The sequence below is a fragment of the Cavia porcellus genome, unplaced genomic scaffold, assembly GCF_034190915.1.
Source record: "Cavia porcellus strain 051 isolate PalLab524CR breed Dunkin Hartley unplaced genomic scaffold, mCavPor4.1 scaffold_1, whole genome shotgun sequence".
In the NCBI taxonomy this organism is placed as follows: domain Eukaryota; kingdom Metazoa; phylum Chordata; class Mammalia; order Rodentia; family Caviidae; genus Cavia; species Cavia porcellus.
Window position 1 is genome coordinate 35,946,340 of NW_026947484.1, and position 15,380 is coordinate 35,961,719.

The window sequence follows — 15,380 nt, forward strand, 5'->3', positions numbered from 1 at the left end:
TTTCATTGTTCACAATAACCAAGGTATAATGCCATCAAAATATGTACCAATCAATGAAGGGATAAAGCCAGTGTGGTACACACATGTAATATTTTCCCTAGGTCTCGTTTTTCAAAGATGTTACATACTATACATCATATATGTACAGTACTGGTCAACATTAAAAAAGGAACTAAGTTCTGTAATATCCAATAACATGGATTAATCTGAGGACATTATGTTATATGAAATCAGCCAGTCTTAGGGGGATGAGTACTACGTGATCCCACATATGTGAAGTATCTAAACTAATGAAACTCTGAAGCAGAAAATGGAATGGTGATTGAAAGTACCTGAGTGGCGGTACAGAATGGAGACTTATTCACTGGGTATGAAGTTTCAGTGATGCAGGGCAAATAATTCTGGAGATCTGGTGTATAACATAGAGCCTATAGTTAGCAATACTGTATTGTGAGCTTTAAAATTAAGAATCTAAATCTTGTAGTAGCAATCTTACTACAAAAAATAAAGGAAAATAACACATAATCCTAAACAAACTACAATGGGACACAAAACTTTTGAAAGTGATAGGTATATTTATCACCTTGATTTTAGTGTTGGCCATATTTGTATGTGTGCGGGTCTCCAGCCATATCAAATTGTGCTTCAGTTATATATTTTATAAATACATGCATATATCCAAATTAATCAAATCACAGTTATTTGAGTGTCAATCACTCTTCCATGACAAAAATAAAATTGTCTTGAAACCCTATTTTTAATGATGATTTTGGTAGAGAACTGGGAGGAGTCAAGGGTCTCATAATGAGCAACCATCTACTGGAAAATAGGTTTATAGGAGCTAATCATTTTTTTTTTTGCTAGGAGTACTCTGGACAATTATATTCTAGATTATTGCTGCTTATAACTTGAATGTCAAAAGAACTAGAAACCAATATTAATAACTTAAAGAACACCAGTTTAATCTTACAATTTCTTAGAAGACACAAAAATTTTTGTGTTTGTAATCATATGTTATATTTTTTACTACAAATTTTTAGAAATAAGAGTAATACACACTCATTGTAAAAATTTTTTGGAAAATACAAAATATACAGAGTAGAAGTTAAAAAATAATTCTTGATAATACTTGATATTTTCTATTATAAATGTGGTAGTCTGTTTTTCTCTTTTCTCATCAATTAAAGACTTGTTTCTCAAGCTTCATGTTTTCTTCTTTAATGAAAAATTGATACAGTGAAATAATTATAAACTATTAACAAACAAATTATTTATATAAAATATATAATTAATGCTATAGGCAAAACAATAAAAACTTTTAAGTTGTTGAACCTTCTGAGTTTGGAGTCTTTATAGGCTGAATTTTAGGGTTTTACATTAAAAAATAAAACTTGTATGCTTTTAATAATAATGGCATATACTTCTAGCCAAATGTGAATCAGAACATACATGTGTACGAAGAATGACCAAGTGTGAATAGTTCTGCAAGGCTCCCTAGAGTAATAATAAAATATTTTCCTTCTCAGGCATGCTCTCAATTTTCTTGTCTCTCATATAGTTTCTGAACATCCACAAACCAACCAAATAGAAATACTACCTTGATAGTAATCCAATGGATTATTCCAGTCTATGTAGTATGCCCCATTAGTCCCCAGGTTACAAACTACAGTCACATTTTAAATTCCGAGACACGTAGTATTGTCATCACTTTTCAAGGTCTTCGTAGGAGGCATTATGAATACAAAATTTTGTTCACTTACAAAGCACATTTAGAGGGCTTCATAAATATTGATTGAAATATTTCACGCTGTCCAAGAAAATTACAATTTTCATGGTTTGAACACATAATACTGTTCTGCAACAATGTTGATTCTTTTCACCAAATGTAAGTTCTAAACAGCTCTAGAAGCTTTTCTGTTTAGGTTAGACATTTGTGCCATATTTAATTGCCCAATTATCTTTAAATGGAATCATTGCTACTGGAGTATGTTGTATTGGGAAAAAGCAAATAGACATGATAAGCAAGTCTTTAATGCAAGAGTTTATTTTATTTTACTAAAACAACCTGCAACAATCTTACTTTTGGCCAACACTCTAAGTTAATTATGTTATACAATCAAATACACACAAAAACTCACGTGCACTACAAGTTCACTCGATTTTATAATACTTAGCCACTTGATCAATTGACAGAATTAAGATCAATTTTGCTGACAACTTTTGTGGCTATTGTAGAATATGATTTAGTGAAGTAATGGCAATTTAATAATGAAATACATTGGTTTTCACCAATATAGTTCTCCTCTGGTTCACAATTCACATGAATATTATGGAAATTTGTGTTTGATTAAGGGTCTGGCAAATGCCTCTTTATTAAGAAACAATATAAAGATAGTAAGTGAATAGACATTATATTTCTTCTCTCTTTAATATTCATTATTCTCATAGCATATAAACTCATCTTCTTGGAGAATAGAAAACAGAAGTTTCACTCAGTGACTTAAAGATGGATAAGCCAGTGTACCTTGTTCCCATATCTACTAAAATTATGCCCTGAAATAGGGTCACCTGGAGCACACAGAATACGTTGGCATGGGGCTGTATGCACTCCTAAAGGCTCTTGACCTGTTTTATGCTCTAAAAAGGAAAATGGTAGTCCAAGGCCCACAGCCCTCACAGTGCCAGATCCCCAACCCCCGAGGTCATCTAGAACGATGTTGGTGCAGCATACACACTTATGGCTTTGAGCCTGCACCAAAGGAGGACCCATGCAGGCAACTAGGTGTTTGTTTGGGCTAGGGTAATGACAACCAGCTGCCCATTTCCTGGCAAGAGCTGACATCTTGATACAATCTTAATGCCACACCCAAAGGGCAGAACAGGGCCAAAACCTGGTGATTTGCCCTCCTTGTCTCCTATGGCATCTTCCTGTGCTTTTACAATCTCACACTCAAGTCTCCAGACCTGAGGGCCAAGGCAAGAAAGACTTGCTGTTTTCCAAGGCCCGATAAGCCAAGAGAGAACCTAGAAAGAGGGACATGAAGGTGCTGAGGAACAGGCACTGGGCAGCATCAGAGAGTGCCCTTCAACCCACGAGAGAGTGCTGCCTCAGGTGAAGACAGTCTCCTCCCAGCACTTCTTGGTAAGGAGGGTGCCTGGCTTGTACTGGGCATTGGGGTGGTTGGCTAGCTCAGTGGAAGGGGGCAGGAAGACAGACCCTGGGTTCTTCAGGATGGCTTGCTTCAGCTTATAGAACACAGCAGAGACCTCTTTGATGAGGAAGGTGCTGGCCACACCACTCTTGCCTGCTTGTCCTGTATGGCCGGTGGGGTGGATACAATCTTCAACTTGTTTGTCCGTTTCATAGTTGACAACCATAGACACATTTGGATGTTGACACCATGGCCAGCCACATCTGCAGACACCAAAATATCCTTGGCTCTGGCCCGGAAATTTGACAGTACCTTTTCCACCACTCAGAGTACAAGCATCATACAGCATCTTCTCCAGGGATTTAGTCAACACATTGCACCCTTTCTTCTGGTTGACAAAAATGATGATAGATGGATTAAAACCTTGTTCCAAGATTGCCAGTAGCTTTTTCCTCTTCTCTGACTTGGACATGAGGAAAACCTTCTGTTCCACACACTCATGAGTTGCCTACAGAATCAATGTAAACCATGGCAGGTCGCCGAAGATAGCTCCTGGCCAGATGTTCCACCACTGGGCACATAGTGGCCAGGAGCATGACTATTTATTGGTATTTATACTTTCTTAACTCAGAGTTAGCCAGCATCTTTTCAGGATCCTCATCTGTGTCTGGCTTCTGGTTGCTGACAGGCATGTGCCCCAGGATCTTCTGGACATCTGGCTTAAAGCCCTCATCAATAATCCCATCTGCCTCATCCAGAAGCACATAGTAGTGCTCAGTACCAAGTAGTGGTTTTCCAGCACATCCATCAGATGCTCTGGGTAGCGATCACAGTCTCACAACTCATGCACAGTCTGAAGCCCTAGTCTTCTTTGGAGATGCCACCAATGATAGCCACAGTGTGGATGCCTAGTGGCTTCCCTAATTTGATGGTTCTTTCCTCACTCTGCTGAGCCAGCTCACAGGTGGGAGCCAGGATGATGGCATAAGGGCTCTGGTCTGACTCTTCAATCCTGAAAATTTTGGGAAGATAGTAATCCACACCAGCTGTGGGGTAAGGAAGGATGCTGTGTGGCCATTGCTGGTCTCAGCCACACCAGTGATGTCAGAAATCTGTAGTCCAGTGGGAACTGCCCGATGCTGGGTAGCTATAGGTTTCTTGTAGCCATACTTATCAATGGCCTCCAAGAGGCCTTCCCTTCCCTTCCCTTCCCTTCCCTTCCCTTCCCTTCCCTTCCCTTCCCTTCCCTTCCCTTCCCTTCCCTTCTCTTCCCAGATCTTCTGCTGCCCTCTCTCTTCCTCATTCCCATTGATCTCCAGCTCCACTCTCTCCCTATGCTCTGTCCACGTTCCTGAGGGTCTTTTAGCATCTCCCTGCCCAAGTCTTGAAACTGTTTCATGTTCTTCCTTTCCTCCTCAAGCACCTTCCTCTGATATTCCACCTCCTGCTGTCTCTGCTTCGCTTTTAGCCTCCAGGTCTGCTTTGCAGAGGAGCCTGGGCTTCGCCTCAGCTCCTTCCCCAGCCTGCTTTCTTCTGGGCAGTAGCTGCTCCTCCCAGGACATTGGCGAGGCCTTCAGCTTCTTATCATGCTCAGCATCTTCACCCTTCTTAGAGTCTCTGTCCTTTGGAGGTTTAAAATTTTTTCCTGGACCAGGAGACAAACCAGGTCCCTCCACGGAAGGAAGTGGATGTGGATGAGGCTCGGTACTTCTTGTCAACTGACCCTCTGTTCTCCCCCTGGTCTGAACAGCCCAGCGCGGCCTCAGTGTTGCCCAGCAGTCATGGTCTTTCCCGTTTCCTGGTTGCTGAGGTACCCTTTAATTGTAGTTTATAACAGTTATAAGTGATCAGATTAACTTGGTTGTTTTTGAGCTCACTTTTTGTCAATGCATACCCTTTCTTTAGTTGACAAAATTATCCAGGAACACAATGAAGAGCGAGCTGCTGAGAAAACACAGCTAAAGATTGCTGCTCTGCCCCAAAGGAAATGGTATCATTTCTCCGCTAAGTAGATGGACAGTTTTTAAAAAACAAAACACCTTGTGAAGCCTCTTTATGTTAGAAAGCAGGAGCCCTTCTGGGTATGCTTTTGAAGGAGACTGATGACTAGACTGCTCAGTATCAGAAATAAATGCTTATCTGAAGGTGAAAGCGAACCCAGGAAAAAAGAAAAAAAAAAAAAAAGAGAGACTCAAAAACAATAGCAAGTGGGGACAGCAGAGAAATAGCAAGAATGAGAAATTCCTGGGAGAGAGAGGATTAAAGAATTGTCCATAGTTAGTTTTTTTAATTAAAAAAATATTTCTGATTAGGAATCATCAGCATCTCACTCGACCACACAAATCATTAGTAGTATCTCTTCATAATTTGACTAAATGGTGTTTTGATAAATCAAAAAATAAAAAGCTCTAGGTTTGAGGCTGTGCTGAATGAAGATGAGAGAAAAAAAGCATGTTGGGTCAGACACAATCGACAGTGAGAAGTTAGACAAAATCGGAATTAGATGTGACAAACTGTAAGCCCGCAGGTTTTATCAAAATGTTGCTTTAGGGGATTTGCTTTGCCTTAACAGGAGACAGGGGTGAGAGGAACTCATAAAGCCAGTAAGTAAGGCCTTCCGCTGACATGCGATGGGACCTGCCTTTGACTCTCCACACAAAAGACGTTTCTTTTGTATTCAGAAATCTTAAACCACAGTTTCAGATGTAAAAGGCCTTGTTTTAAGTAGGTGAGTGGAAGCAGTTTGGCATTTTGGGGCCTCTTCCTTTGTCTCTGAGAGATTTCAAACATTTAAAAAGCCTAACAAAAATTGAAAAGCTTCTTGTGATAAGGTGACATGAGCTAAGTAATCTGTCAAATACCTGCTCTGTAACAGAATTACATCCACCTAGCTGATAATTCTGTAACAGCGTCTCATGCTGATCTGGAGCTCTGATTAGCAGTTAGATTTCTCTGATGGAAAGAGAGGGAGAAAACAATTATTAAACATTTTAATATCCATTTCTGCTCTTTTTTCCAGGGCTGAGGTGAACTCTCTCTTTTCAAAGCCATCTGTGTTCCCAGAGCAGTGCCTGAAACTTCAGAGTGGCAGGAATCCTGTTGATTCCTGAAGCTAAGTTGCTCACAGATGACTGCTTTACTATCCAATTAGTGGTCAAGGCTCAGCTGTCTTCGAACCACAGCCAGTGACACCCTGAGCAAAGTCACTTACAGAGTGGTGGCCATAGACACGGAGCCCTTGGAGATGTCTCATCTCTCTTGGTGAGCTTTGAAAGGGATCAAATATCTCCCACAGTCAGAGGTGGAGTAGCGTGAAAGATCTTCAGGTCTGTCCTTGTCTGTCCAGTGCAAGGAAAAGGAACTTGCAGCTGACATTCATGACTGGGATCATCCTGTAAATATTACCTTGGGAGCCATCTTAGTCTAAATCACAGATCTCAGCCAAACCTTGTTCAGCCTTCTCTCCCAGAAGGAGTATACGTTGTAGGTTGTCTTTGTGACAATCTGTGACTTTTTAAGTTTAATTTTCATTTTAAAAATATAGTCTAGAATCTCATTTCATGATTTTTAAAAAATAACAATTGTGCTCAGCTACTTTAAGTACCAAGAAGAGGAGTGTTTGGTCTATAAAAGATACCTGGTCCTGATTGCCAGCAACTAAGTCTTCTTTAAAATTTATATTAAATTTATTTTTAATTGTTACACAAAAACAAAATTGTATCATAGTAATGTGTAGCATATGTTGAAGAGTCAATATATGCATGATTGTGTAAATTTAAATCAGTATAAATATGTCTCTCTGTTCCAATATTCTTTTATTTTTTTATGGTGAAAATATTCCAAATCCTTTCTACTGTGAATTGTTATCTATAATCACTCTACTGTCTTATGCCACAGAAGATGTTCTTGTTCTTATTTGTTACTTAGTATGTGTCTGTCAACTTCTATCTGTTTTTCCCTCTCCTCTACCCTTTTCATTCTCAGGTAATCTTATGGATCACTTACTGGATGCACCAATGCAAGAAGATGCAGGGTGGTAGCTCTTGAACAATGTTTCTCTCTAAAATGTGACCCCTCACCAAAAAATAAAAATCAGTTTTTTTATCCCCTTGATTGACATAAAGGAAGTGTTCCTTACATGTGAAGTTATTTCCTCTGGTTTCTATGGAGCTACAGAACTAAATCTTAAAGGGGCAGAAAAAGAAGCCAATGTTGGTGTGAAAGGTCTGAAGAAAGACATGGCCCCTAGTTGGGGTCAACAATGATATTTTAAATCTTAGCAATGTTTCCTGTTCAAATATATATATTCTAATATATATATATATATATATATATATTCTAATATATGTCATTCAGAAGTTTATTAATAAAAGGTACTTTTATGAGCAACTTAATAAAGAATTATGTTTTGGTTTATTTTGCTCAATTTTTATGATACTTTCTTTAAAATATGTTCATGAATTTCAAGGAGTCTACGACAGCTAAGATGCAAAGCTAACTGGACTGGCTTAGGGGCCAATCAGAGATTATAAAGCAGACTTCTGGGTGTATCTGGGTGGATCCTGGAGGTGTGATCGTGGCCTCTAGACCTGGTACCCAACTCTTTCTTCCCTGGGCTGTTCCCTTGTTTTGCTTCCCATCAGCTGCAATATAAACATCTTTGCTTTATCATGACTTTCTGGCTTTATGCTCCTGCCTTGAAGGCAACTAATCATAAACTGAAATCTTTGAAACCATGAGCTAAACTCCTTTTAAGTTACGTGTGTTAGGTATTTGATCCTAGCAGTGGGAAAACTCACTAATACAGAGTCCATGGGGAAATTTCATTTAAAAAGGTCCTTGAAATGATGAAATCTGACTTCATCACTAACTAATTAGTTATGTTTGCCCTGACATCCTACTGGTGTTTTGAGGATCATATTAAGGCTTTGTTTTTAATTATAAAATGCTATACAAATTCAGATCTTGTATGCTATAACATGGTAATTAAATCCTGGTCCTTGAAGTCACATCTTGGGTTTGATTATTTTTTGTGTCATATTAATTATAGCTTTGGACATGCTACTAAACATTTCTGAGGTTCCCTTCATTACCTAGCACCTAGTTAGGGGCCAGCAAATACTATTCATAATTGCAGTATTGTTTTTGTTATATTGTGGTTGATTTTAGGATAAACCTAGTCCATAAAATAATAAAAATAAGCTTGTATTGTCAATCTTGAGTTTTTTCATAAATGATTTAGGTAGGTTGTCTTCAGGATGGATGGCCAAGTGATAAATAGCATGATTATTCATAAGAATGGGAAGTCTTTTTTATATATTAGAAAAAATATTACATTTAATGTTTCCAAGAAAAGGCTAAAAGAAGTTCCACTGTGACACATAAGCTATCAAACAAAAGCTCCCAGCTACATGCATTGACATCTTGTTGGTACTTAGTGACCTTCAAGAAGAATGACTTTAATGTGCCGTCTGTGTTATCTGTTCCTGCACAAATAAAATATTGAAATGAACCAATGGGAAGAAGCAAGGAAAATATGGCAGGTGCCAGCTATGGTGCATAGGGCAAGTGTGATTTCATACACTGATAGTTGTGGCAAATAACGGCTCTAGCAGAGATAGTGGTCTTCAGCTCCAAGTCTCTTGAAACTACTGAAGACCAAGGAAGGACCTGTGCCTGGGCAAAGGTCTTGAATGTGCGGAAAGCTAGAGTTAGGAAGCTCTTTTATTGAAGACAATTTCCTGCATTGCTGTGAGAATCAACCTAAATGGAGGCTAAGGGATAAAGTGAGATACTTTTATGACTCTCGAAGAGTTGCAGGAAATAACAATGACCTTTAATACCATGCTCTTTAGTTTGGAAAGCATTAAGCAGAGGGTGGAATTAAGTTGTTAATCGGCCTTGCCAAGTAGAGCAGAATGTGTTTCAAGAGAAGGTGCCAATTCATATAGATTTGGTAAAATTTTCTGATGCTTATCCAAAAAAATCTTCCAAATGAAACAAAAGGCTAATTTCATTGTAATTTTACAAATCAAAGTGAGAAATGGTTAGCCATTGTGAAGGTGGAGGCTGAAGACACTCTATTCGATTTTTGGAGACATCACCCCTTAAAATACAAGCAGTTCTGACTTACTGTAATTCAGAGAATACTTTTTCTACTTTATTCTGGTACAAAAATGATGCACATTCAGTAGAAAGCATCCTTCAAGCTTTTTAACTTAAATCTTTCTGTAGGCTACGAATACACAATTTAGTACTCCGGCAATGTTGAGCGGTGAGCCGCAGCTCTCATCAGCCATGTGGGACAACAGAAAACTCATGCTCTGCTGAATGCCACTGGGTGCCAAGGTACAATGTTTGATAGGTGTATGCAGCGCATTTGTGACTTAGAATGGATTCTGCTTATGTCAGTTTATCAAGACAGAATCCCATCATAACTAGAGAAACAGCTACATAAGCAGCCGTTTTGATTTCTTGCTCTCATTTTTCTCTTTGGTCTGCCTCCTAGAGTAGAAGTATTTCAAATTTTTCTTACTTTCAAGTTTTTCAAAATTTCCCTCTGTTTCTCCCAGTAAAGCACCATTAGCTATACAAAATTAGTACTTATGGGTTCCTACCCTATTTTTGCTGTGTTGGAACAGAAAGGTAGAGAAACTTGTAGTGTAATAAAGGCTTCCCAGTGGCTAGCGTGGAGTATTAGGTTGCAAAAAGAGGCAGCATGTGAGGTTCCATACAGGCTAAGTGAGCATGTGAGGGGGCATTTCAGAAAATGGGAACTGTGAATGCTCACGCATGATGCTCAAAAGCGTGCAGTCTTTTGGAGACCTGTTGGTCATTTTGTGTGAAATGTAGAGGGATGCCGGCAGGGTGGGTGCAGCAGCTGCAGTTGGATAAGTGGGTTTTTAATAATTTTATGTTTTATTCTGCTGGTAATGGACAGCAATAAGAGATTTTTAAACACTCAGCAGTCTATCTCATTTCTTTTCATGGCTTTAACAGTCATCGCTAAATTAATTGTTCCCAAATCCTTACCTGCAGTTTCGACTTTGTTCCTCTGCATCGTAATTGGATTTGAAAGTGCAGACTTACCAGTGCAAATGTCACCCTGCTGGTGCAAGTCCAGTTTAAACAAACTTACTTTGTTCTTTTGAGTTGTCCTCCACTTGAGCTTCCTTCCTTGTTTTATAATGATATGTGTGTGTGTGTGTGTGTGTGTGTGTGTGTGTGTGTGTTTTTCAGATAAACGAGGCTGCATCTCAGCATCATCTTTTCCTCAGTGTCCCATCCTCTTGTGGTCAGCACTCCTGCAGTGTTTTGTTTCCAGAACTTCACGAACCCATTTCCCCGCTTCTGTTCCTTCTGTTGCTGCTATGTGGCTCAGACTCTGTTCTTTCTCACCCGGACTTGTGCGGTGGCCCTTTAATAATTATTTCCTTTTGGGGCTGGGGATTTAGCTCAGCAGCATAAGCGCCTGCCTTGCAAGCAGGCAGTCGTGAGTTCGATTCCTGGTACCGGTAAAAATGAAAAAGACAAAAAAAAAAAAAAAAAAAAAAAAAAAAATAAAAGAATAATTATTTCCTTTTCTATTTCTAATTGAGTGCCTGTAAAAGCACCAAAAATTTTCTCCTGAAAATGAATCTCACCATATAAGTCCTACTCTCAAAATCCTTTAAAGTGAGAGAGGTTCTCAGCTCTTGCTGGATATTGTATAGATGCATTGGTGCCATACTTAAGGTCCGTGTTCATCATCTGTATTTTCTTCTAGGAGAAAACTGTCTTCACTTTCCCTTACAATCCTTCATAACAAATAATTTTTTATTAGAAATCATCATTGACAGTGCCACCATAATTCTTTTCTTTAAAAAAAAGTATTGATGTAGTATATCTTACCTGCCATTAAAATTAACTTTGTTCTTTCAGTAGAATATAAATTTTGGGGAAGACATAGTTTATTAGTTACCTGTTGTTGTGTAACAAATTACCCTGCCACTCAGCAATATAAGATGATGCCCATTTAATTATTTCCCAGTGTCGCTGGGTCAGAAATCCAAACCCAGATCAGCTGAGTTCTCTGGCTTAACATTACTTATATGCAATCAAAGTGTCAGAGCTGGGGCTGTGGTCATCTCAAGGTTAATTTGGGGTAGAACTTGCTTTTGGTCTCACTCACTGTTTATTACTGTACTTAAAGCCTCCCAGGTTGTAGCACTGGTTTGGCCAGTTGCTGCACGTGAGTGTCCTCATAAGATGGCTTGCAACATGGGAGCTGGCATCATCAAGAGCCTTTCAGAGGGGGAGAACAAGATCTTGTCCTGTTCGTGATATCCCATCACCAGCACCATATTCTTTTTGTTAGAAGCATGTCATGGTTTCTCTTATATGGGAAGCCCAACACATCAATAAAGAGCAAAATAAAAGAGAGATACTAGGAAAAAGAGAAATCTTTTGTAAAAGGAAAGGGGACCAAGAAATGAAGGGAGAGAGAAAGGAGAGAATGGAAAGAGAATGAGAAACGGCATTAGGACGTGCTATGTACATGTACCAACTTCATACTGCAAGCATCTAGTAATAATAGTCAAAATTTTAAGAAAGAAGCTTGTCACTAATTCTAGCCCACAGTCCAGGACAGCAGATTATGCAAGGGCATGGATACAAGTAAACCTGGTATTGTAGAGAATTCCTGCAAAACAGTTCTCTGGGGGGAAGAAAATGACAACATGCTAGCGAGGCAGGGAAAGAGGAGAAAGTGGTAGCAATGACCCATGGTGTCACCCTTCAAATTTCTCTTGAAGTCAACAATAAAAATATATATTGGACCACAGTTCTAGGTAACATTTGACTTTTTTTTTTGCAATATTCTAAATTTTAAATTTTATAAAATTAGATGTTCCTTTAAACATTTCAAAGTTTAAGGCCAGGTTTGAAGTAGATTTCTCTGTAGACATGAATACATTTGAAATTTATTTCTGTTCGTAAGCTTAAAAAATTCAAAAAATAATTTTTCTTATATCAGTTTAAAATAATTTTCTTAGCTTTATGAGCAAATAAATATTTTGATAGATATTATAAAGCCAACTTTCAAAGACTATTAGTGTGTTCTAGCTAATTTATTTTTTCATTTCAGAACTTTTATTTGGCTCCAGGTAATTGTTTTATGCCTTTTCAAAGTTATAAACAAATTTTTAAAATGTCATATGAAAAGAGAATAAATTCTGTTAGAATTAGTCCTGGTTTAGGTTAAGATTTCATTCACTACTTAGGTTCAAATAACCACACTCATATATTATCTATGAGTGTATTATCTATTTTTGAGATGTTAGAGAGAGAAAGAATAAAATCTAAATTCCAGGGGGAGCCAAATAATTGGAATTTGAATTTATAAAATCCTTTCCTTTTAAACTGATGAAACTATAGTGATGAAAGTTTGCATTTGGATCTGGCAAGCATGTAATTTTACAAGTTTACTCAATGAAGAAAATTGTGAATTAAATTGAGAAAAATATTATTCTATTTTTATATCCCTATAATTAGAGAGGAAATACAGTGTCAAAAATAAACTAAATTTGCTATTTCTTCTAGGAAAATAAAACTGTTCTTAAATATTAATAGTCACATACTTACTAAATTTCTCAATACTGTCTTTGCCTATATGCTTTGTAATATACTATTGTTTTTAAACAGAAAATGCATAATTATGAAAAAGAATATGAGGTAAAAATATCAAAACTATGCAATTGTGGTAAAACATCTAAAAATATCCAAGTATCTGTTCCACGCAGTACTATACTAATTACTACTTATAGAAGCCCTAAACAACCAATGCTTTTTAAAATTGTTTTACATAAGAAATTTAATTGTTTATGGCTCACATCTCATTTTTCTCAAGTAGCAAAAAAATTAGGTTGATGGCTATGTATCAACTTTGTAAGATAGCTATTTTTAGTGAAAAATGAGGTAGTATTTTTCAAGGTAATATTTTTATAAAATTAAAATTGCTAATTTTATAAAAATTAAAAATAGTAGTATCTAAAAAAATCATGTTAAGATTTTCAACTACACAGATAATCCAATTCAATTATTCATGTTGATCAAATTAGCCAAAAATATAGGCATTTCAAAATGAATTAATTTTAAAGGCATTAAAAAATTTCATTCAATCAGATATGTTATTTTCAAAATTAGAGAAGCTAAAATATTAAAGAAGGATAAAATTTGAGAAAGTATTTCTTCCATTCCCATAATTGGAATATAGTACCATAAATATTTTCATAGTCTCATGAATTATAAAAAGAATAAATGTAAACTGAATAGGTATTGGTGGAACATAAGAAGAAAAGAAAATACTATGGTAATTCTGTAAAATTTTTTACTGTGCTTCAATAAACATTCCTGGGAAAGTTATATTACTTGGAATGTTGAATATAGACTATAATCTTTAATTTTCCATGATAATGTTGTTACAGCAAATTGTATACATGTGTATATATTCATAGGGCTTAACATTGTTCAAAAAAGTACTATTGACTTTCCCACATTTTGTAGACACGAAGGCTCATTCTTTTTTTGAGTCTTTTTCGTTTTTATCGGTACCAGGGATCGAACTCACGACTGCCTGCTTGCAAGGCAGGCATTTATGCTGCTGAGCTAAATCCCCAGCCCACGAAGGCTTATTCTTAAAGAGTTCTTTCTAGTGGTAAGTTACCCCCATGAAATATGAATCACAAGAATGTGTTAATTCATACCAATCACTAGGTATGGGATACTGGATATTACTTAGAACCTCTGTAACCTCTGAATGTGGTTGTATTTGTTACATTACAAGTTTCTCCTTTAGAAGAACATCCAGCCGGATAGAGTTAATATAAATCTCTGCATTGTGACTAATGTAATGCTGGACAAGAGCAGGCCTTCACATAATGTTGGTTTTTATGATTTCTCCTTTCTTTTATCCTTGTACAACTTTATTCACCCCTTGTATATGCCATAGAGTATTCTAGGACCCAAGATGATAGCAGTGGATTAAATAAAAACAGGAAGATAAAAAAGAATAAAGTTAAGTGAAAAAAATAAATAAGTGGTAGATAATAGATTGTGATAAGTATTAGGAGAAAAATAGGGCACAGGAGGGGCCTGGAAAGTATGTCTGGATAGAAGCCGTCATTCTAAGTAGTTTTATTGTGGAGATAAAATGCTGAAACACTGTTTAAGTAAAGAATCACAGCAGGTGAGGAAATAAACCATGGGCTCTCTGGGAAAAGAGCATTCCAGACTGAGAGAACAAGCAAACGTAAAAGCTCTGGGGGGATATGCATGCACTGCATAGAGAATCTCAGATGGGATGAGACAGTTAGGTAATGGAGAGCAGACATGAGGGCCTGGAAGGAGGTGTCATGGATTTCACTTTTAACTGGGGAGGCTTGAAAGCACTAAGGGGTTTGGGTAAAAGTGTGAAATGATCTGATCTCTATTTCAGCAGGATCAGTCTGGCAGCTGTAGGTCGGTATGAGGAGAGACGGGTTGCAGGCTGATCTAGATTAAAGATGGTGTTGGAAGTGTTGACAGCAATGGGGTTGGTAAAGTGTGCTTGAGTAAAAGACATACTTTAAATAAGACAACAGGTCATGTTAGAAAATCATGTTTGATGTGCATGAGAGATGAATGAAAGGTGACTCCGAGGTTTCAGACCTGAGCTACTCAAACATGTCGTTAGTGCAAACAGAGTATTGAAAGAAATGTGGAAAAATCAGTAGTTTACCTCAGACGATGGTTTGTTTGTGAATTTTACCAGACGTTCAAGTCAAGATATAGAAATGCTTCTGGATGACTCATATCAGAATTTGAGGAGGGAGATTTGGGCTGGTTTAAATTTTAGTAGTCTCAAGGATATATGTTTTTTTAAAGTCAAGCAACTGAGTACCAAAGTGTGTACGGATAGAGATCACCTGGATGCCCCCTGGGATTTCTGAGTATGAAAGATGAGGAAGAATCAGCAAAGAAACTTGAAGGACAACAGAGGAAGAGAACATTTTAAGGTATCCTAGAAGTCAAGTAAGAAGGAAGGAGTGAAATGCTAATACAGCATGCACTAAGGACCTATGATCTACTATTACAGTGTGTGACATGGAGTCTTTGGTAGCATTTTCATTTGCCAGATAGTAAGTGACCTGGTTGAGTATACTTTCATATGAAACTCACTATCTTTCTCTGGGTTCTCTCCCATATTACTTT

At 37.4% G+C, this 15,380-nt stretch overlaps 1 pseudogene; it reads right to left on the reverse strand.

The window, feature by feature from the left end:
• Positions 1-3,108: 3,108 nt before the first annotated feature.
• LOC100734639 (probable ATP-dependent RNA helicase DDX23) lies at positions 3,109-6,377 on the reverse strand (annotated as a pseudogene).
• Between the last annotated feature and the right edge of the window lie 9,003 nt (positions 6,378-15,380).